The following is a 22724-nucleotide window of genomic DNA, read 5'->3' on the forward strand; positions in this document are numbered from 1 at the left end:
CGGCAATTCAACTCCACCACCTTTTCCTTTCTGTCTGCCCTTCTTAAATACTTGAATACCCCTGGATGTTCAGTGCCGATCCCTGGTCACCCTGCAGGCATGTCTCCGTAATCCTGACTGTGTCACACCCTTTTACATCTATTTGCGCGATTAATTCATCCACATTATTGTGAATACTCCGCATCTTAAGGGACAAAGCCTTAGGGCCTGTCTTTTTAACATTCCTCATCGAGTGGGGGGCCTGTCACACCCAATCTCTCCTCATACAAAAGCTAAGTGCTTCAGTTGCCAGAAATTGACAATAGAACAGAAAATAGTGGAAATAATCAGCAGATCAGGCAGTGCCCATTGAGAGAAAGACAGTGTTAATTGGTCACAATTGTAGCTGTGTGAATGGTTTTGATTGAGTTTAAATTGGGCCTGCTAGCATTTCCGGTCAGTGAACTTTGATCAGAACCGGATAAAGTTTGAGTTGTAACAGGTTTTAAGAAGGTATAGATTAAGGGAAAGTGATGGGATGTTGTAAAGAACCAGAGGCGAAGGTCTGTGATAGGTTCGAAGGCGGGAGAAATTAAATGGCGAGAGGGATAATGGTGCAAGGAAAAGGAAGATGGTGATGAGACAAGTAAAAAAAACAAAAGACTTGCCCTATGATGGTGTAAATGAAAATAGCAGAATCACTATCAACTGCCACGGAAAATAGAACAACGGTTATGATCAGAGATTGTTGAACTCAGTATTGAGTTGGGATGGTATGAAGTGCCTAATCTAAAAATAAGGTGCTGTTCACTGGGCTTCATTGGAAGAGTACAGCAGCCCGAGGACAGAGAGGTCAGTGGAGGCGAGTTTTTTTGTGTTTTTTAAAATAAATTTAGAGTACCCAATTCATTTTTTCCAATTAAGGGGCAATTTAGCATGGCCAATCCACCTACCCTGCACATCTTTGGGTTGGCGGGGCGAAACCCACGCAAACACTGGGAGAATGTGCAAACTCCAAACAGACAGTGACCCAGAGCCGGGATCAAACCTGGGACCTCGGCGCCATGAGGCAGGAGTGCTAACCACAGCGCCATCGTGCTGCCCTCAGTGGAATAGAGTTGAGAATGAAGCTGCCAGGCCACTGGAGGTTCAGGGTTACGGTTGCAAACTGAAGATGGGTTCCAGAAAGTGGGCAAGGAGTCTGCATTTGGTCTCTTCAATGTCGAGAAGACCCATTATGAGCAGCAGTGACAGTATACTAAACCTAGTAAATCATTGTTTTACCTGGAAGGAGCTTTTGGGGTTTCAAATAGTGCAGAGTGAGGAGGTAAAAGGACAGGTGTTGCACCTCCTCATTTGGATGAGAAGGTGGCCATGGGAAAGGAGGGATCTTGGCGTGATTGAGGAGTGGACGAGGATATTGTCCCTTCACAATGCACCTCATCTTTCGATTCGCCCTTTGACTTCGCCATATTTTCTTGACGCATGATAACGCCTCACCCTTTTCAGTTCTGGTGAAAGATTATCAACTTGAAGTATTAACTGTGGGCGCGATCTAACGGATATAACACTCCCCAAACCCCACCCCACAACAGTATAAATCTGACCCTATTTCCAGTTCTCTCCAACGTTGACAAAGAGTCATCCAGATTCGAAACGTTAGCTCCCTTCTCTCTCCACAGATGCTGTCAGACCTGCTGAGATTTTACGTCATTTTCTGTTTGCGTTGATTGAGATGGAAGTTGAAATCTCCGAGGAGTAGTGTTGTGGGAAAATCAACCACTTCGGGAGTTAGACTTGCTGTGTTCAATCAGTGCAGTTTATTGTTACACGAAGCTTCGGGAGCAAGTGTACGTACCCCGCGGTATGTTAGCCAACCTTTCTTGTGGTTTGAATAGCAGTCATTCATTTTATACTTTGGGTTCACAATGAGCCCAGATACAAAACAATTATCACCTTGTTATCTTTAAACAGCCACTTCGGGTTCACAATGAGCCCAGATACAAAACAATTATCACCTTATTATCTTTAAACAGCCACTTCGGGTTCACAATGAGCCCAGATACAAAACAATTATCACCTTGTTATCTTTAAACAGCCACTTCGGGTTCACAATGCGCCCAGATACAAAACAATTATCACCTTGTTATCTTTAAACATTTTATAGATTGTACATCGCTATTTGTAAGCATTTTGCCATTTACACATGGTTATAGTTAAAGAGGTTTTACAGGTTACAGGTAGCAGCAGAAAAGCAGTATCGATTGTCCCTTTGTTTTAGGAAATGGCCCAAGACCGACATAGATCGGAGTATTTCCGACTATATAGGGGAACAAGACAGGGATGCCCGCTGTCTCCACTGTTGTTCGCGTTGGCAATTGAACCTCTGGCCATGGCGTTGAGAGACTCCAGGAAATGGAGAGGGGTGATTAGAGGGGGAGAAGAACACCGAGTCTCGTTATACGCGGATGACCTATTGTTATACGTGTCGGACCCAGCGGGGGGGATGATAGAGGTTATGCGAATTTTGAGGGGGTTCGGGGATTTCTCGGGGTATAGGCTAAACATGGGGAAGAGTGAATTATTTGTGATACATCCAGGGGACCAGAGTAGAGAGATAGAAGGCTTGCCTCTAAGGAAAGTGGAAAGAAACTTCCGATACCTGGGGATTCAGATCGCTAGGAGCTGGGGAACCTTGCACAGACTTAATCTGACACGGTTGGTAGAACAAATGGAGGAGGACTTCAAGAGGTGGGACATGCAGCCTCTATCGCTGGCGGGCAGGGTGCAAGCAATTAAGATGATGGTCCTCCCGAGGTTCTTATTTGTATTTCAATGTCTCCCTATACTAACCACCAAGACCTTTTTTAATAAAATAGACAGGAGCATCACGAGCTTCGTGTGGGCAGGGAAAGTTCCGAGAGTAAGGAGGGGGTTCCTTCAGCGTAGTAGGGACAGAGGAGGATTGGCACTACCGAACTTGGGCGATTACTATTGGGCCGCCAATGTGGCAATGATACGTAACTGGATGATGGAGGGTGAGGGAGCGGCCTGGAAAAGACTGGAGAGAAAGCCCTGTAAAGGGACGAGTTTAGAGGCGCTGGTGACGGCGCCGCTACTGATCTCACCTAAAAGGTTGACCACGAACCCGGTGGTGGCGGCAACATTGAATATCTACGGACAGTGGAGGCGACAGAGAGGGGTGCGGGGAGCCCTGGTGGGGTCCCCAATCAGGAACAACCATAGGTTCGCCCCAGGAAGAATGGATGGAGGATTTCAGAGCTGGTACCAGTTGGGAATTAGGAGGGTGGGAGATTTATTTATAGATGGGACTTTTGCGAGCTTGGGAGCATTGGAGGAAAAGTATAAGTTGCCCCGGGGAAATTTCTTGAGATATATGCAGGTGAGGGCATTTACTAGACAACAGGTGAGGGAATTTCCGTTGCTCCCGACACAGGGGATACAGGACAGGGTGCTTTCAGGGGTGTGGGTCGGAGAGGGCAAGGTGTCAGAGATTTACCGAGAGATGAGGGAAGAGGGGGAGGAGTCGGTGGGCGAACTAAAAGGAAAGTGGGAAGAAGAACTAGGGGAGGAGATAGAGGAGGGTATGTGGGCTGATGCCCTAAGCAGGGTAAATTCCTCTTCCTCATGCGCCAGCCTTAGCCTGATTCAATTTAAGGTGCTACATAGAGCACACATAACGGGAGCAAGATTGAGCAGGTTCTTTGGAGTGGAGGACAAATGTGGGAGGTGCGGCGGGAGCCCGGCAAACCACGCACATATGTTTTGGGCGTGCCCGGCACTGGAAGGGTATTGGAAGGGAGTGACGGGAGTGATTTCGCGGGTGGTGAAGGCCCGGGTCAAACCAGGCTGGGGGTTAGCTCTATTTGGAGTTGCGGAAGAGCCGGGAGTGCAGGAGGCGAAAGAGGCCGACGTTGTGGCCTTTGCATCCCTAGTAGCCCGGCGCAGGATCCTACTCATGTGGAAGGAGGCGAAACCCCCCGGACTGGAGGCCTGGGTAAATGATATGGCGGGGTTCATTAAACTGGAGCAGATAAAGTTTGCCCTGAGAGGATCGGCTCAAGGGTTCACCAGGCGGTGGCAGCCATTTCTCGACTACCTAGGGGAACGTTAGAGGGAAGACAGATGACCAGCAGCAGCAACCCAGGGGGAAGGGGGGGGGGGTTTAGTTTAGTTTAGGTCAAAGATAAAGGGGTTTTGTTACTTGTGTATTGTTAAAAATTTCTGTATTGTTATTGTTGCATTTGCTTTGTAAGAGGGGAAAAATTGTTGTTTGGGAAAAAAATTTCAATAAAACATATTTAAAAAAAAAAAAGGAAATGGCCCAAGACATTCGTATTAGCATATCATTGTGTACACCTTGGCTGAAGTCAGCTTTATTCAAGTGGTGTCCCACATTTATGTATTTCTTAATCTTCCTGTCTGGCTCCCTTTATCCTGGATCTGTTCCTATCTGTCCCACTGGCACCCCACTGGGCTCCAGGCATCAGTTATGTCTGCTTTATTCTCTGTGTCTCCATCTTGTGTGTCAGGAGCCATCTTCTGTGCCAAGTGCCCTTCTGAAACATTTCCCACTTCAATCCCTCCTTTTGGTCCGGGCTGCTGTCGCCCCAACAGCCCTGTAGACCAACACTACGGTATCTCTCATAGGTGTAGGTCCACAACTTCCCGTCTTTCTCCGCATCTCCTGGAGTCTTCGGGGAATATTGTGGTTTCATTAAGGGTGACACTGGCTCCTGGCACACCTTTGTTACGGTACTACAGCAGATTTTTAGACACCCAAAGCTAAGGCAGCACACCAGTGTGACCGATATGAACATGACCAGTCCGTGTATTAAATAGGGTCCCCAGGTATTTCCCACTAGCCACTCTAGCCAGCTACTTCCTTTTGTGGGTCCCTGTCTGAAGTTATCCAGTTGTTCCCTGATATTGTGAATGGCCTCTGTAATATTATAGGATTCGTCTATGACATGGGTTATACATTTATCTCCTATGATTGTACACACTCCCCCTTGTTGGGCTAACTGGTAGTCTACTGCATACCGTGTCTGTTGTGCATATAATCTGAGTTCGGCCATTTCTTGGTTGACAGCCTCTGGCGCTTTTGAGGTACTGTTTCCCAAGATTGTTAATCCACAAACAATTACATTTCTGTTCTTAGCACTAATCACTCCTGCTGCTCCCCCCAGAGATAGAGTCCCGAGGAACACATACCCCAGGGATGATCCTAATGTGCCCGGGGTTTCCCAATCATCGCAGAATTCCTTGCTGATAGCCCGGGTCACTATTCTTCTCCAAATATGTCCCTTCTGAGGGCATGGTACGGTGAGTGGTCCTATGGTTCCCACTGCAAAAAGGTCTGGGAGATCTAGTGTTTCTGTCGCGTACGTTCCATTGAAGAGGAACACGTATCCCTCCTTTGCCCGGTAGCATGTAGTGTCCTGATTATGAGTCTGCCTGTATTCCCAATTTCTCGGTTCCCCTAACTCCCCGTTGGATTCCACCACCTGGTGAGTATCAAACGGGTATGCCCATGTGGCTGAGCTGATGTGAGTCCCATTGCACTGCCCACACATGAGCTGTCTTCCTGCGGTTATGTTCATGCATTTCAGTTCATTGCAGGTGCAAGTAAACTGTCCTTTATTAACCCGACAATGCTGGCGGATGCACTACGTCTGTATGCAGGAATTATTTGTGGGGACCAGGGCATAGGCACATCCCCATCCCTGCCCTGTGAAACAAAGCGAATAGCTTGCTGTATCTTGACCAGCTTTCCCTCCCTCCTTTAGGAGCTCCCCGCCCCCAGAGTTGGTGGGATTTACAAGTTCCACACACCTCCCCTGTATCCCCTTTTTATACTTTCCGATTTCTCCCTTACAGGATGCACCTGATGTATCAATTGTATATAAATTGCTCGGGATCCACCCAGGGGTGGCTACAAATAGGGCCTCTACCGGCTGTGCTAATGGGTAGCATACAGTTCGATTCCCGTGTAGGTTTATGTGGGCTTTGTAAAATAGATTATCCTCTAGCCCAGTCAAATTTACAGTCGCGACAACGCAAAGTATCATAATCACACCCGTGGTTACACACATTTTTACAACGAGCAAGTATCAATTCTAACACTATAGTTTATAATCTGTCTGTATGCTTGTTTGCAGAACTGTTCAACACTTTCCGAGTACACTGGTCGTTCGCTCGCGGTCTCCTCCTGTGTTTGGGGGAAAGCAATCGGATTAGTTCATTCATGTTCAGGTTTATACAATTTTAGCTGGCTCCAGTGTTTCCATGTTCCCTTCCCTCTTTTGTCAATACAGGCACAGGTGTCTCCACTAATTATGACTTCATATGGCCCATTCCATTTTGGGACAAATCCTGGCTTAACAGGTAGTGTTTTTATTAGGATGCGACTTCCCGCTGCTGGGACATCAGGGAATATTTCAAGCTCTCTTTGTGCGTCTTTTTGTTCCTGATTGTCTTTTACGAATTTGCGCATCCCTTTTAGCTGGGTGCTCAGTTCCGAAACATACCTCCTGATTCTGTCTTTTAGCAGACCTACATCGGTCCCACCTGTTATGATGCTTTCTGGTAATTGCATCGCCCGTCCTGTCATTAGCTCATAAGGGGTTAATCCGGTTGTCCGGTTTGTGGTAGCTCTTAGCCTCATTAGTATAGTGGGCAATACCTCTGTCCACATTTTTCCCAATGTTTGCATGGCTTTAGCTAATGTATTCTTAAGTGTTCGATTCATACGTTCCATCATCCCAGAACTCTGTGGATGATAGGGGATATGGAATTTTTGTTTTATCCCCATCAGCTTACATACTGTTTTCATCACTTTCCCAGTGAAGTGTGTCCCCTGGTCCGAATCAATTTGTAGGGGCACTCCCCATCTAGGGATTACTTCCTCTGCCAATATTCTGGCTACCGTGGTAGCAGTACAATTTCTGGTAGGGAATGTTTCTACCCACCCGGTGAATTGGTCAATGATGACCAGACAATAAGTTTTTCCATGGGATTGTGGTAGTGGCCCTGTGAAATCCATTTGCAGGTGTTCCCAGGGTCCCTTGGGTTTGGGTTGGTGTCCCATTTTAATTTTTATGGGTTTACCAGGGTTGTGTTGTGCACATATCACGCATCGGTGGCAGTGTCGGGCTACGTCTCTTCCCATCCCTTTCCACCACCATTCTCTTCCTAAGCTGGTTATCATGGCCTCTCTACCCACATGCGAGAGCCCATGGTGTAATTCCAATAGGGTGTTCTGTATGCATTCCGGTGCTATCACCTTATCCTCTCGTCTCCAAACATTATCAGCCCCTTTGGCTGCACCCTGCGCTTCCACCTCTCTCTCTCCTCACTTGGGGTGTTCTCCTGTAATTCCCTAATATCTATATCTTCTTCTACTGGTTCCGTAGCTGCTGTTGGTAGCTCGCTAATCGTTTCTTGTTCTAGAGCCAGTTGTGCTGCTGCATCAGCTGCTTGGTTTCCTTTTAAATTCAACCAATCCGGGTTGTCTCTTCCTGGCTCCTTCTGGTGCGCTTTAATTTTGATTACTGCGGCTTCTCTGGGTTTCTCACTGGCTTTTAATAGCGCCTTAATTCTTTGCTGATGTTTGATAGGGGTTCCGCCAGTGGTTATGAACCCTCTCCTTCCCCATGTTGTCATGTAATCATGTATAATTCCAAATGCATATCGGCTATCCGTGTATATGTTCACGGTTTTTCCCTCAGATAACTCTAGTGCCTGTGTGAACGTCACTAGTTCAGCTACTTGTGCGGATTGACCTCCGTCAATCCTTCCTGACCTTATGGTTTCTAACTTATCATTCACTACTGCCCACCCTGTCCGGGGTGATCCTTCCACATATTTTTGTGAAGAGGGTCTCCTCAGCTGTTGTTAATGGTGTGTCTTTTATTCTACCTTCTCCTTCATCTCTGTCTTCATCTCCACAGGTGTGTGGCTCTCCTGTATCTAAAATCCCTTCTGCTGGATTCTCCCCTATATCTCTTACTATTACTACGGACTTGCTTGTGGGTAGGAGGACAGCTTCCCACTTGGCCCTCCTTATGTTTGAGACTGACCTCAATTTCCCCGTATTTAACATTTCCACCCAGGTGTGCTTGGCGTGGAGGATTATGTTCCCTGCCATCACTACTGGTTCGCTAATTCTTACGGCCCAGGCGGCACATTCTAAAGCGGCCATGCATCTTGGAAACCCGGTGACTGTGGCCACCTTAATGGTTTCCAAGTGATTTGTAAGTTTCCCTATTTTAGTTTTCCAGCCGTCCTGTCTTGGCCAAATCAATTCTCCCTTTCCACAATCTATTAAAACTTCATATTCCTTCATTAAATCATTTCCCATTATTGTACCCTCGTTATTTTGGCATACATAGAATCTCATGGGTATATACAAATTATTTATTTCTACTAACGTGGTTTCGCTCAGGTAGGCGGGTGTTTTGTTCCCTCCTATCCTGGTTAGGTGAATCATTTTGTTTGTATGGGGTAAGGGTAGGTTGGTAACAGATATGGACGCTCCTGTGTCCACTAGCATCTCACATTGTCTGCCCCCTACTAGTGCAGACACATAAATTCTTCCCTCCTTTTTACCCTTGTGAGTGGGGGCTGCAGACAGTCAGCCCTGCTGACCTCGGAGGTTCCGTGATCCCTCCGGTTCTGTGGTGGTTCTGGATCGGGTCGGGGGTCTCCCATGCTTCTCCCAACACACTGCCTCTGAGTGTCCATACTTATTACAGTGGCTGCAATGCTTCCCACTGTCTCCTGGTCTGTCTCCTTTCTGTGGGGCCCCGCAATCCCTCGCATAGTGCCCTTGCCGGCCACAATTGTGGCAGGTCAGTTTCGGCTTGGCCCAGTTCCCGTTACTGGGGGTTGCTACTCTTTCTGGTCTTGCTCTGACCTGGGATGTCTCCTCTACCTGTACACCGCTAGCCCACTCTACCAACTCGTTGTAATCCTGGGACATAATCACTCCCATTTTTAGGATAGCCTGGTGGGCACTAGAGAGTCCATCTTTAAAAGCTTGGATGAACGCCCGATCCCCACGGCATGGGTTCCCTTGCCCTGAACACTCTTGGTACACGTGGAACAATCGTTCCCTGTATTCAGAAGCTCCTTCCCCTTTCTGCTGTCTTGTGGTAGTGATCTTGCTCCAGTTAGTGGGAGCGTTCCCTAACACTCTCTGGATTTCCGTTTTAAATTGGGCGAAGGGGTCCTGTTGTGCATCTATCTCTGCTGTTAAAGCGACGGCATGTGTCCACCGTCCCCCGTTATAATCCTGGGCTGCAGGAGTGGCGGGTCCGCCAGCTACCTGCCTCCACTTATCTGCTGGACAGGCTGCCCTGACCCGCTGGTGTACGTCTCTTAGGTGTAAGTGGTGTCCTACCCAGATTGTGTCTAATTCTTCCCAGAATTTGGTGTTTGTGCTTCTAGGTTGTAATTTGCCCAGGGAAGCCATTATCTGCTGTCTCTCACCTGGGGTAAAGGGTTTATAATTCGCTTTTGGCTGCGCATCTGTTCCCCCTCGGGTTACTGGCACAAAATTGTATTCTAACGCACCCCACCCTGCCGGAGGGGCGGTTGGCCCCTGCTGTGTGGGCTCGTAAGGGGGTAGGGGATCAGTTTCCCCCCTCCCTTGTTGTTCTCTCAACACGTGGTTGTGTTTCTCCAGTTCCCTTACTCTAGATTCCAATTCCCTGATCTTCTCTTTGTCTTCCTTCCACTTTTCAGTAGAGGTGCCTACTTGTTCAATTAGTCCTGCTAACTGATGTACTAACATTGTCCCTATCCTTTTAGTCTTGTTTCTCTTCTCTTTGTCCATCCAACCCCTCTGTTGTTCTAAGGTCTGGGAAGTGTCGCAGCCGTCCTTCTTCATCTTTTTTATCAACGCTTGTCTGTCTGTCATATACGTCTCGATAAGAGAACCTGCAGATCCCCTTTTTATATCATTGTCTGCCATCTCGCAGACTTCAATACCCCCGGTTACTATGAGTAAAGTGTGCTCGCGACTGAAGGGACTTCACTACCCCCCAGCCACTATTACTATTCCAGCGCCGCGCTATCGTTACCGTCTCTCAGGGTTTGACTTATACTCACAGTGTCCACTATTACCACCTCAGCAACGTGCTTCTCCACCGGAGTTCGGCTCTAGGTCAGAGTTGATCAACTCTTTTTCCGCACCGCTAATAAGACATTGGACAGCCCAGTACCCAACTTATGCTCTACTTTCATACAAGAACTCTGCGTTTGTTCGCCACTACAGAGTTCGGGGTTAGCCGATTTCTGCCACTCGTGCTTCACAATCCTTAGTGCCTTTGGTGCCTCAATACCCACTTCAAATCCTGACCTTCACGTGGGAGATTCCTCCTCTTGATAGCCAGTCTAAGGCTGGGCGTTTGGGGCAGCACTACCTTGTTCGTTTGTTGATCAGCACAAGCCACAAATCCTTAATACTATCAGCAGTTAGTACCAAACTTTATCTATTATCATGTCACTATACAGTCAAGACTTATATCACTATGCTTATCACTATAGGTACCTTATTTTAAACTGCACCTTTTGACCTGTCTGACTCCTGCAGATTCGAAATGATCTTTACCCCGGCTTTCCGATCGAGGCCTTCGATCGGAACTCACCAGAAGTAAGATCCTGCCGGACTACGCCAATATGTTGTGGGAAAATCAACCACTTCGGGAGTCAGACTTGCTGTGTTCAATCAGTGCAGTTTATTGTTACACGAAGCTTCGGGAGAAAGCGTACGTACCCCCGCGGTACGGTAGCCAGCCTTTCTCGTGGTTTGAATGGCAGTCATTCATTTTATACTTTGCATTCACAATGAGCCCAGATACAAAACAATTATCACCTTGTTATCTTTAAACATTTTATAGATTGTACATCGCTATTTGTAAGCGTTTTGCCATTTACACATGGTTATAGTTAAAGTGGTTTTACAGGTTACAGGTAGCAGCAGAAAAGCAGTATCGATTGTCCCTTTGTTTTAGGAAATGGCCAAGACATTCGTATTAGCATATCATTGTGTACACCTTGGCTAAAGTCAGCTTTATACAAGTGGTGTCCCGCATTTATGTATTTCTTAATCTTCCTGTCTGGCTCCCTTTGTCCTGGATCTGTTCCTATCTGTCCCACTGGCACCCCGCTGGGCCCCAGGCATCAGTTATGTCTGCTTTATTCTCTGTGTCTCCATCTTGTGTGTCAGGCAGCCACCTTCTGTGCCAAGTGCCCTTCTGAATCATTTCCCACTTCAAGTAGGAACATGGTAAGGATCTCTCAGTGCAAAACTCAGACAGGGATTAGACTCTTTCATAGCACATTTCCTCTTCTTGCTTCTGTAATTGAAAATGAAAAATGAAAATCGCTTTTTGTCACAAGTAGGCTTCAAATGAAGTTACTGTGAAAAGCCCCTAGTCGCCACATTCCTGCGCCTGTTCGGGGAGGCTGTTACGGGAATCGAACCGTGCTGCTGTCCTGCCTTGGTCTGCTATATAAGCCAGCGATTTAGCCCTGTGATTGAATGTAATTTTGAATAAACCTGAATAATGTATTTTGCTACGATGAGTGCCTTGTATACAGCTGATGTCATCAATCCTCCGGAAATTATGTGGGAGATTTTAGAATCCCAAGTAAGAAATGGAAAATAAAAGAGAGGATTTTTTTTTTTGCATTGGTTATTGAGGAGGATCTCAGTCTGAATCACAGCAGTCTATCCAACCGATACCGTTTTTAAAAAATCAGCATTATTTAACACAATATAACATGATTATGTTTACATTATAAAGATAAGCTTTTCATAATTGGAATGTGATTGAAATAGAAAACTCTGCTGTAGGTATTGAAGGCAGCAGATACAAGTATGCCTGCAGAGCAGAATTTCTGTGTGATCTGTGTTAATTTGGCCCTGAGGAACCTCATTTAGGTTTCATCTCACATACCACATTCAACTTTTAGATATTCTCTCTCTCCTCGTTGGCAAATGGATGAAAACATTTCATTGTCTCTTAATAGCAAAGGACTGACTTTAAAGGAATAATTTCCATTTAGTGTACCAAAGCTTCATTTAAAGACTTTTATTTAAATTGGAACAGTAATGACAAACACCGGCTGCGATATCTAATTGTTTTAAATTCATTTCATGTGTATTCGGAAATACCACATTTTTCTCTTTTGAACTACACAAAGAAATGGATATAATCTTATTCCACTGGCACCTCCTGTGAAGTACCAATGTTATGAAGTCAGGAAAAATAATTCCCATCCCTTTTCTCCGAGGTTAGAGGCAGCCCCAGTGGAATTCAGTTGTAGGCCTGGTCATTTTTAAGCTCCCGGTCTCCTATAAATCTTGGCCATTTGCCATCTGATGCTCGAGTGATGGAGCGTGGGATCTATTATCTAAATCCCCAGCAATATTAATGCCTATCCAATTTTCCGAAGTTGTTCGTGGCAAATGGTGAAAAAACCCTGACAGAATTCGCAAGTTTAAATATTTAAATGTGGCAAAAATGAGGCAGTTGCCATGCCAGGTTGTGATGCAGCCAGATAGGATGCTTTCTATGGTGCATCTGTAAAAGTTGGTAAGAGTCAGTGTGGACATGCCGAATTTCCTTAGTTTCCTGAGGAAGTATAGGTGCTGTTGTGCTTTCTTAATCGTAGCGTCAACGCCACTGGCGATAAGAAATCAAATCAAATAAATCTAAGTATAAATTGGCGAGTTCCAAGGAAAGAAAAGAAGCATGCTGCTTGGTTGTCATCGACAAGTCCACTAATGTCCACTCTTACCTGGTCTAAGCCTACACATGACATCAATGGTACATTGTTTAATCCCCTCAGGGGAAAGCGGGGGGGGGGGGGGGGGGGGGGGGTGGTTGGCAATCAGTGCTACCTTGTTTGTCACCTGCATCTTAAAAGCATTTTCATTTTAAATCACATTTGGTGGTGATTGTATCTGTACAAGGTATTGTCAGTTGCTATGGGAAAGGGGGAAGTGAATTTAAAGGTCCCAGCAGATTGTTTCCTAAGGTAAAACAAAAAGCTTATTTCTCGGTCAATACTCAGAGCAATTTCCTACATAATAGAAGTTTTTGCCTTCGGATATAACCTTATATCAATTTTTAAAATCCCGTAAGTGCCTTTAAAAGCCAGAGATGTTTGTTCCAAGTATAGGTTTGCTCATTGTACATCAATCTCTGAGCTTTGCACCACCTGCTGAGGTCTTGTGGCGCTGTGGGGTAGTGCCTGTACTCCTAAACCAGAAACTCCGGGGTCCAATCTCACTTCATTGAGCTGATGGACATGTGTTCATAATGGAGCCAATCAGGCTGATATAACCTTTTTTGTGGTGGAGTGACACATTTCAACATTCTCCTCACACAAAGGGCCGATGAGGAAATTTCTGTAAGATAAAGTTTGGCGCAGCATTAAACATAAATTTGAAATAACTGAGGTACGAAATGAAACAATTTGCTGAGCAAAAAAACAATGAGTAATAAGTATAGCAGAGTATAAGAGTTTGTGATGTGTTGGGTACTCTGCTACACAGACGAACACGGTTGTGAATGGTACAACTCAGTTTTATTACTATCATTTATTTACAGTGGTAAACTGGTTACTGAGGTTCGATCATAACCCTAGAATCTGTGGACCTATTCCTAATACTATCTTGTAGTGGCACTCAGCACATGGTGGATGTCTGAGTGGCTTGCTATGAGCTCTGTGCCCTGAGCCGTCTCCTGCTGGAATGCTCAGGAAGTGTCGTGTTCCGTGTTTTGTACTGTGTATGCTCTTGCCTGTGATTGGCTGTGATGTTGTGTGTGTTGATTGGTCCGTTGATCTGTCCATCAGTATGTATGTATGTTTGTGCTATGATGTTTACCTGAATATCATGACATATAGTAGAGTGAGTGTCTGTGTCCAGTTCACTGTGAGAGTGCATGATGGTGTGTGTGTGGGCGAGGGTCAGTGAGAACCATAATAATAGAAGAGAGCCAGAGTTATGGATACATTTGCCCCCACACTTTCACGGCCCTCTCTCCCGCAATCACACAGTCCCTCCCACCCACACTCTCCTACAGTCGAAACACTCTCTCACCCCCACCAACACTCTCTCACCCCCCCCCACACTCTCTCACCCCCCCAACACTGTCTCATCCCTCACACTCTCTCACCCCCCCCAACACTCTCACCCCACTACACTCTCTCACCCCCCCCAACATTCTCTCACCCCCCAACACCCTCTCACCCCCCAACACTCTCTTACCCCGCTCATACACTCTCACCCCTCCACACTGTCTCATCCCGCTCACTCACCCCAAACACACTCTCTCACACTCCAGACACACTCTCTCAATCTGCTCACACTCTCATTCCACCCACATTCTCTCATCCCCACTTACTGTGTCTCCCCCCCCCCCCCAACACACTCTCTCCCTCTCACACCCTCTCTCTCTTCCTCATACACTCTCTCTCTCTCCCCCCCTTGGACTCTTTCTTTTCCTCTCACAATTTTTCTTCCCTACATAGTCTCTCTCCCTCTCACATTTTCTCTCCCTCCCGCTCACAATTTCTCTTCCCCCTCAAACACTTTCTCTTCCCCTCACACACACTCTGTCCCCCGTTCACTTTCTCTCTCTTGCCCTCACACTCACTCCCCCCTCTCATTCTCTCTCTCTCTCTCTCTCTCCCCCCATACATACTCTCTCTCTCACCCAACACACACACACTCTCTGTCTCCTCCCCACACTCTCTCTCTCTCTCCCCTCACACTCTCTCTTCCCCCACATTATCTCTCTCCCCCTCACATATACATTCTCCTTCTCACACACTCTCTCTCCCCTCATACTCTCATTCGCCTCCTCACATACACACAGGGCCGATAGCCTTTGCAGTATCCAGTGCCATCAGCCGTCTCTTGATATCACGTGGAATAAATCGTATAGGCTAAAGACTGACATCTGTGATGCTGGGGACCTCCGGAGGAGTCCGAGATGAATCATTGCAATTGCTTCAGCCTTGTCTTTTGCACAGTTGGATCAGGGGTTCCTCAATCATTGAGGATGAGGATAGTTGTGGAGCCTCCTTCTCCAGTGAGTTGATTAATTGCCCACCAATAGACTGGAGGATAGCAAATGAAGGGGAGTAGAGACAACCCAGGTAACTATCGACCAGTGAGCCTTAATTCTGTTGTGGGCAAAATCTTGGAAAGGTTTATAAGAGATAGGATGTATAATCATCTGGAAATAAATAATTTGATTAGAGATAGTCAACACGGTTTTGTCAAGGATAGGTCGTGCCTCACAAACCTTATTGAGTTCTTTGAGAAGGTGACCAAACAGGAGGATGAGGGTAAAGCAGTTGATGTGGTGTATATGGATTTCAGTAAAGCGTTTGATAAGGTTCCCCACGGTAGGCTACTGCAGAAAATACGGAGGCATGGGATTCAGGGTGATTTAGCAGTTTGGATCAGAAATTGGCTAGTTGGAAGAAGACAAAGGGTGGTGGTTGATGGGAAATGTTCAGACTGGAGTCCAGTTACTAGTGGTGTACCACAAGGATCTGTTTTGGGGCCACTGCTGTTTGTCATTTTTATAAATGACCTGGAGGAGGGCGTAGAAGGATGGGTGAGTAAATTTGCAGATGACATTAAAGTCGGTGGAGTTGTGGACAGTGCGGAAGAATGTTACAAGTTACAGAGGGACATAGATAAGCTGCAGCGCTGGGCTGAGAGGTGGCAAATGGAGTTTAATGCAGAAAAGTGTGAGGTGATTCATTTTGGAAGGAATAACAGGAAGACAGAGTACTATGCTGATGGTAAGATTCTTGGCAGTGTGGATGAGCAGAGAGATCTCGGTGTCCATGTACATAGATCCCTGAAAGTTGCCACCCAGGTTGAGAGGGTTGTTAAGAAGGCGTACGGTGTGTTAGCTTTTATTGGTAGAGGGATTGAGTTTCGGAGCCATGAGATCATGTTGCAGCAGTACAAAACTCTAGTGTGGCCGCATTTGGAGTATTGCGTGCAATTCTGGTCGCCGCATTATAGGAAGGATGTGGAAGCATTGAAAAGGGTGCAGAGGAGATTTACCAGAATGTTGCCTGGTCTGGAGGGAAGATCTTATGAGGAAAGGCTGAGGGACTTGAGGCTGTTTTCGTTAGAGAGAAGAAGGTTAAGAGGTGACTTAATTGAGGCATACAAGATGATAAGAGGATTAGATAGGGTGGACAGTGAGAGCCTTTTTCCTTGGATCGTGATGTCTATCATGAGGGGACATAACTTTAAATTGAGGGGAGATAAATATAAGACAGATGTCAGAGGTAGGTTCTTTACTCAGAGAGTAGTAAGGGCGTGGACTGCCCTGCCTGCAACAGCAGTGGACTCGCCAACACTAAGGGCATTCAAATGGTCATTGGATAGACCATTTGATAAGGGAATAGTGTAGATGGGCTTTAGAGTGGTTTCACAGGTCGGCGCAACAGCGAGGGCCGAAGGGCCTGTACTGCGCTGTAATGTTCTATGTTCTACGTTCTATTCAGGGCTAGCTGTGGCAGGACTGTGGAGCTTAGGTCAGATGCATTTGTTGTGCAATTGCTTAGGTCTGTCTATTACTTGCTGCTTATGCTGTTTGGCACACAAGTAATCCTGTGTTGTAGCTTCCCCAGATTGACATCTCATTTTTAGGTATTCTTGTTGTTGCTCCTGGCATGCTCTCCTGCTCTCTTCATTGAACCAGGGTTGATTCCATGGCTTAGTGGTAATGATAGAGTGGGGGATATGCTGGGCAATGAGGTTGCAGATTGTGGTCAAATTCAATTCTGCTGCTGCTGATGGCCCCCAGTGCCTCATGGATGCCCTGTCTTGTGGTGCTGGATCTGTTTGAAATCTAACCCACTTAGCATGGTGCTAGTGCCACACAACACAATGGAGGGTATCCTTAACGTAGAAGATGGGACTTTGCCTCCATAAGGACTGTGTAGTGGTCACTCCTACCGATACTGTCATGGACTGATGCATCTGCAGCAGGCAGATTGGTGAGGATGAGGTCAAGTATGGTTTTCCCTCTTGTTGGTTCCCTCACCACCTGCTGCAGTTCCAGTCTAGCAGTTATGTCCTTTAGAACCCAGCCAGCTCGATCTGTGGTGGTATTACCGAGCCACTCTTTGTGATGGATTGAAGTCTCCCACCTGGAGTGTATTTGGCACCCTTGCCACACTCAGTGCTTCATCCAAGTGATGTTCCACATGGAGGAGCACTGATTCATCAGCTGAAGGTGGACGATACGCGGTAATCAGCAGGAGGTTTCGTTGTCCATATTTAACCTGAAGCCATGAGACTTCATGGGGTCCAGAGTCAATGTTGAGGACTCCCAGGGCAACTCCCTCCCGATGGAATACCACTGTGCCGCCACCTCTTCTGGGTCTGTATTGCCGGTGAGACGTTGCCCGGTCGGTGTGCCATTGTCGTTTTCGGTGATCCGTCCAGTTTCATTCCTTTTTTGTCTTTTCGTAGTGGTTGAATACAACTCAGTGGCTTGCTAGGCCATTTCAGAGGGCGTTTAAGAGTCACCACATTGCTGTGGGTCTGGAGTCACATGTCGGCCAGACCGGGTAAGGACGACAGATTCCTTCCCTAAAGGACATTCGTGAACCGGATGGGGTTTTGCGACAATCAACAATGGTTTCATGGTCATCATTAGACTTTTAATTCCATGGGCGGGATTCTCTGGCTGCGATCGCTCGGCGACCGGAGAATCCCGCCCGAGGTCAGTGGATTTTCCATTGTCGGCATCTCGCCCATGTCGTTCTTGTGGCGAGCGGGGTGGAAGAATTGGGCACCACATGTTTTATTGTATTTAACTTCCACCGACTGCCATGGCAGGATTTTAACCTGGTCCCCAGATCATTATCCTAGGTCTCTGGATTACTAGTCCACTGACAAGGCCACAACGCCACTGCCTCTCCATAATCCTTCTGAAGACCCCCCAGCTTCCTCAACACTACCTGGCCCTCTCCATATCTTTGAGTTCATGGTCACCAATGCATACTTTGGGCACGTACCCAAAGGAGGAGAGGATCTATTGGTGCTTTCTCACTTCTTTACAGGGCTATGGGGAGCGGGATTGAGTGGGGAGCTCTGCAAAACAGAAAGCAGAGAAATGATGGGCTGAATGGCCTCCTTCTGTCCTGTGTCACTTTATGATTCTCTGATCTTTTCTGATCTAGCTGCACACTCCCTCTCATACATTCTCTCATCAACATGTACACTCTCTCCTAACCTTTCCGTTACTCTCCCTCTCTGCCAGGAGCCCCTTTCCTGATGGGTCTGACAGATCAAATGGGCTCTTTCCATTCCAGGCTCCAACACCAGTCGCAGGAACTCATTCGTACCGATTCACAGATTCACTTTTTATTTAGCACACAAGGATCACAAGAGTAAGAGCCGCACCGTCCTTGTGTTAATATTTAACCTTTGACATACAGCCCGAGCACATGGGGTGGGTGGGGGGAGGGGGTGTTTAACTAACACACCATTGTATGAGATCTGTGTTAATAATGTAATGTTACATTCCTCCATTTCCTAACTAACTCCCTTCCGGTCCAATACTGGCTTAATTATTGTTAGATTTGTCAAGTGTTTAAATAGCAATAGCCCGCTGTGCTCAGCCCTGTACACCATTAGCTATAATAAGGAGCAACACACACACAAATGTAATGTACAGGCAGGCCCCTCAGCAACCTCATTCTGCTGGAAAAGTGTATCTCACAGTGGCTACAACTGGGGCTACATTTCTCAGTTCTGTGAAGATGGGATGGAGGGTGTGGGGGAGGGGGTGCAGGGGGGAGGGGCGGCGCAGGGAAAGTAGAGGTGGGACAGTGTGTGTGGGGAGCTTCATCAGGAGGACTTCCCAACGCATTCCCGTCTGTAGGGATGTAGGGAGGTTCCCCCCCCCCCCCCCCAGGGAGGGTGGAATCTGGATCAGCTGCCATCACCACGGAGGTGGACAACCAATTGCATCTGTTTCAGCGCCCAATTTGGAGCATCAGCGGGGGTATGTTGCTGCTGCTGGAGTGACTCCCATTGCGTGCAGAAGCCACTGGTAGGGAACAGCAGTCCGGGGGTCTTTAGCCCTGTGCTAAACAGCCCCTCGGAGGAGCCTGTTTGATGAAAGTCACATGTCCGATAGCCAAGGCTCCAACTCCATCCCTAACCATCATCCAGGGGGAATCAGCCTTACACAGTCACCCTAATTAAAACTAATTCATCAACTAATTCATTCATAAAGGTTGGGAGGGGTTATTGGGTTGCGGGGATAAGGTGGAAGTGAGGGATTAATGTGGGTCGGTGCAGACTCGATGGGCCGAATGGCCTCCTTCTGCACTGTATGTTCTATGTAATCTATGTAAACTGTTAAAGGCCTCAACAATTATTGAGGGAAAATGTCAGGCTCTTTGTAATTACTCCACAGGGCACACCGTTAATTCCATCCTTTTGACCAATTCATTGGCATGACCACATCGAATTAAAGATTCAGTTGTAATTATTTGGTATTAATCATGAACAACCCGGGAGAAAGTCTCACTCTCTTGATTACCCGATTGTGATCTGAGGCTGCATTCACACAACAATCGTATGCACATTGCAGCACAGACACGATGGGCCAAATGGCCTCCTTCTGCGCCCCAACAATTCTGTGATCTGGTGACTGTTATGGGCCAGGGTTTAGAGAACGCCAAAGTGTATCATGGAGTTCACCTGACCCACAACTTTTAATAGATTTTGGTATGGGGAGCACACGGCCCACTCGACAGGTGTGGTACAGCAGAAATGGAAAGTATTTTTTAAAGCAAAATAATGTTTATTCTATGAACTCAAGTTAACCTTTTTAAAACATACAGTGAACATCTTAGCAACCATCAATTCAAATATAATCCCCAAAGAATACAACACTAAGTAATCCTTAAGCTGTCCTTTTAACATCCATCAGCACATCAGGTTAAAGTCACGACTGAGAGCAGTTATTAGTTTTAAATCACCAAAGGCTCGATTTACAGGCTTTAGATTACAGAGAGACTCATACACCTTCTGGCTGTGACTGCAGCTATCCAGCTCTGAAAACGAAACTAAAACACACCCTACAGCAAACAGCCTAAAACGAAAGTAAAAAGCTGAGTCAGCCCAGCTCCACCCACACTCTGACATCACTGATAAACACCCATTTCTGAAAGGTACATTTCTTAAACACTCATTTCTTAAAGGTACTCTCACATGACAGTGTCATTGGATCACAACCTCCGAGGTGTGGCAACCACAGTCGAATTGCCACTCCATTCCTTCTGAGTTACGCTGAGACATAGGCGCACATTGCACACCCAACCTCCGTCTTGGGCCTGGTAAGAACTGTGTAGTGCAGCAGATTCGCAAGGTCTTCGGTCGGGTGCCACAGGGTCAGGGGAAAGGAACCCACACCTCTTTTTACGGCACTAGCTGCCAGAAACCCGGAAAGTCTAAAACTGCCCGCCATTTTGAGAAGCTGGGGAGAAGGTAAGTTTGCAATGAGGTAGATGGAGAGAATGAGGAGGTGGGAGGGTGTTAGACATCCGGTGGGTGTCAGCCAGTTGGGGGGCGAACGGCGCGGCCCGGTGGGAGTTCAGTCAGGGGGATTGGGGAATGGGATAGATAGGGGTTGGGGGTTAGTTGGAGGGTCAAGCAGGTAGTCAGGGGTGTGGGCTGGTATTTGGGGGTGTTGGGTTAGTTGGGAGGTCAAGTTTGTGTGTGGTGGGGGTGGGGAGGGGTGCAGGTGGAGGGGGGTGGTTATTGAGGGTCGGGGGAGGGGCATCAAGTACCTTTGTTACCCGGGAGTTCAAAGTGGTTTTAATTCCTCTTACCTTTCCCAAGTAACTCTTCTGGTAAGACATTCGGAACAATCCAAAGACTGTGATTTAAATCGGAGATTTGGATGGTTCCCAGTGTAGGGTATTTTGCCCGTCGTAATTTTGAACTTCCCAGGAAAGTCCAATGCTGTCCTAGCAAGGGGACCTCCAGGACGTCCCCCACATCTTCTGGGGTTTTTCAAAGTGCGGGTCATGACCAATAGGTCAGTCGCAACGGGTGCCAGGAGGGTCGCGGAGCGATAGGTTGCGGTGTTCCTGCGGTGGTCTCGTCGTGGGAAAAGCGCCCAATGGCCATGACAGGAAATTTTATTAAGAATGGCAGCTGCTGCCACCTTTTAAATGAGAAGGAAATGAGACAGTGCGCAGTCTTCCGGCCAGAAGTGGCAGCGGTGAGCAGGTCATGCACCCTGCACACACAATTGACGTCCTCTATGTACGTGCTTTTGACACCAAATCACGGTGTGGTGATCTTTGTGAGGGGGTTCCAGGACGGAAGGCATAGTGATCACAAAGACACTTGAAGCTCCTTTTAAAAACAAAAAAATGTATTTACACTTTAGAGTTTGACACTTATTCCAAATAGTAAACATATACTATTTTAACCATATATATGGTATATTGTAACCATATACCATTGTAAACATATACTAACAGTAAACATTGGGCAGCACGGTAGCACAGTGGTTAACACAGTTGCTTCACAGCTCCTGCATCCCAGGTTTGATTCCCGGCTTGGGTCACTGTCTGTGCGGAGACTGCACGTTCTCCCCGTATCTGCGTGGGTTTCCTCTGGGTGCTCCGGTTTCCTCCCATAGTCCAAAGATGTGCAGGTTAGGTGGATTGGCCATGCTAAATTGCCCTTAATGTCCAAAAAAAGGTTGGGTGAGGTTACTGGGTTACGGGGATAGGGTGGAGGTGTGGGCTTAAGTGGGGTGCTCTTTCCAAGGGCTGGTGCAGACTCGATGGGCCGAATGGCCTCCTTCTGCACTGTAAATGTGATGATATCTATGATGATGATACAGTTAAATTACACTCACTAACACTATGTTTTTCTACTAACTACGACTATAATATCTTAACTAGCTCGGCAATACACTTCTAATCTTGTCTTCTTCAGCTCTAATCCACTCTCCCCCAGAAGTCGAAAAGCTAGTGCAATATATACCACTGTCCCATAGCTCCCTATAGTGGCTAGGCTTAACATAGCATTAACTCTTCACATGCTGTACATTTGTATGATGTCACATACGGAGGAGAGCTTCTTCCATTTTTTAGCTGCTAACAAGCAAGGCAAGAGGACTGTGAAGATGGATCATTTTCTTACATGCAAGTGAAAGCCAGAGACACAAATAGCCAGGATCTGCTGCAGGGAGCTGCTCAGGAGAATCCACAGCAGCATAGAGCTGTGCTGGTGTTAGCCCTATACAGAGCTCAGAGCCTCTGGCTAACAGCCTACAAAGAAGAAACTTAACTCGGGAACAAAGCAGTTTGAAGATGGTTTCCTGGGGTATGGTTTTGTCAATCGTGCGAATGCAAATAAGGTTGCAAAGCCCATGTGTGTTATATGCATAGGAGTACTGGAAAATGAGAGGAGAAGTTTCAGATTTTGAATGAGAAGTGGTGGGTGAAAAATTCCTTTTGAGGTTGAGACCCCAGGGTCAGTTGTTTACTTGCATCTGACTTCAAATGAAAAGACCAAGGTGTGGTACCTGACCTGTGATACCACATTAAAAACATGCCAATCGTCCATGAGGCTGTCAGCATTCTGGAGTAGCATCTCCCAGGAATATCTAGTGCTGAGTAAAACAAAA

At 46.8% G+C, this 22724-nt stretch overlaps 1 long non-coding RNA gene across 1 annotated transcript; it reads right to left on the reverse strand.

Annotated features, from left to right (window-relative positions):
* Nucleotides 1-1823: 1823 nt before the first annotated feature.
* LOC140387182 (uncharacterized) lies at nucleotides 1824-21127 on the reverse strand. Its single transcript, XR_011933771.1, has 3 exons — nucleotides 20908-21127; nucleotides 10880-11363; nucleotides 1824-2059 (listed from the first exon to the last, which is right to left on the reverse strand). It is a non-coding gene; the product is annotated as an uncharacterized lncRNA (long non-coding RNA).
* Nucleotides 21128-22724: the final 1597 nt, after the last annotated feature.

The sequence above is a fragment of the Scyliorhinus torazame genome, chromosome 12 (genome assembly GCF_047496885.1).
Source record: "Scyliorhinus torazame isolate Kashiwa2021f chromosome 12, sScyTor2.1, whole genome shotgun sequence".
Taxonomy (NCBI): Eukaryota; Metazoa; Chordata; class Chondrichthyes; order Carcharhiniformes; family Scyliorhinidae; genus Scyliorhinus; species Scyliorhinus torazame.